This window comes from Limulus polyphemus, unplaced genomic scaffold, assembly GCF_000517525.1.
Source record: "Limulus polyphemus unplaced genomic scaffold, Limulus_polyphemus-2.1.2 Scaffold1122, whole genome shotgun sequence".
Lineage (NCBI taxonomy): Eukaryota > Metazoa > Arthropoda > Merostomata > Xiphosura > Limulidae > Limulus > Limulus polyphemus.
This window is the reverse complement of record NW_013666732.1, coordinates 98,334-99,945: the sequence shown is the minus strand read 5'-3', so window position 1 is coordinate 99,945 and position 1,612 is coordinate 98,334. Positions and strand designations below refer to the sequence as shown.

The 1,612-nt window shown below is 33.9% G+C and overlaps 1 protein-coding gene across 1 annotated transcript in view; it reads right to left on the bottom strand.

Annotated features, from left to right (window-relative positions):
• Positions 1-1,612, bottom strand: part of LOC106462233 (stomatin-like protein 2, mitochondrial) — a 27,990-nt gene that overhangs the window by 5,814 nt on the left and 20,564 nt on the right. The gene's annotated exons all lie outside the window — the stretch shown is intronic.

The window sequence follows — 1,612 nt, the reverse complement described above, 5'->3', positions numbered from 1 at the left end:
TTCACAAAAGAACTAAATGTTACCAATATTAAATGTTTTCATCAGTATATAAATATTATACGAAAAAACTTTCACTCTGATATTTTGTAGCGTAATTCACATTCACAAAAGAACTAATCAATCCGTCTGTAATAAGAACTGCCACTTAATTCAGAATGCTATAACTAAACTTGCAAATATTAATACACAAGTTTCAAAATGATCAGAAGCTTAAAATTTAAGTTAAATACCTTTCCAACAAGTATTATCTGGCACAGCCAAGACCTGTATTTATAAAGGTAATCAAAACAGAGCTTTGCAAAGACACATTCTAAAACTTGTGTTCAAATAATCAGAGCTAGAAAAAAAAATGCATCCACAATATATGCATTAAAATTTTTATAGTATCTAACAACTTAACTTTCTTTTTGTTGAGACATGGTACAACAGACTTTATACATCAATATCAAAGACCCTAAGAAATACCAACTTATTTCCTCCCCAACACAATCATAACTAGGCATGAAAATTTTATTTATTTAAATAAAGGAAATAAATAATACAGATTATGTTGTTGTAATGATTAATATTAGATGTTTGTTTGACGTCAAGCACAAAGCTACACAATGGGCTATCTGTGCTCTGCCCGCCACGGGTATCGAAACCCGGTTACTAGCATTGTAAGTCCATAGACATGCCACTGGGGAGCTTTTGCTCTGCCCGCCACGAGTATCGAAACTAGGTTTCTAGCATTGTAAGTCCACAGACATATCGCTGTGCCACTGGAGGGCTTTTGCTCTGCCCGCCACGAGTATCGAAACTAGGTTTCTAGCATTGTAAGTCCACAGACATATCGCTGTGCCACTGGAGGGCTTTTGCTCTGCCGCCACGGGTATCGAAACTCGATTTCTAGCGTTGTAAGTCCACAGACATATCGCTGTGCCACTGGAGTGCTTTTGCTCTGCCCGCCACGGGTATTGAAACCCGGTTTCTAGTGTTGTAAGTCTGCAGACATACCACTGTGCCACTGGGGACAATATTAGATGATAATGAAGCTTGGCATACGACAATAAAGAATACATCTCGGAGAATTGTTTAACAGAAATATAAAATTTTAAAGTTCTAGATATATACAGGCTTCCATGCAACTTTTCACAAAAATTTAGGGTTTATATACAATTAAAAGGAGTACAATGCTAAAATAAGAACACTGAAACATGTAAGGTCTTTTTAGGGCCAGTCCCTATTTCTATTTTTAATAAATTATTTATTGTGTAATTATTTTATCATTGTACTCTTTTTAATTGTGTGTGTGTGGGTATATATTGCACAAGTGCTGTTTTAAATATTAAATTTAAGACTTATTTTCAATTAATTTAGGGGTAAATTTATGAATTTTCTGGACATTTATGATTTTTTAAGGATAATGTTTTCCAAACAACAGCATCAGAAACTTACCTTTTTTTTTCAAACAAACAGCAATAAATAAACTCACACACACACACACGACATATTTTGTTTCTTAACCATTTTTCCTCTGAATCCTCATCTTCAGCATTGGTTACCATTGCATATATCATACTTAAAAGACAGAAAAAAGAAACAACTGGTTAGAATCAGTTTTTATTAAATG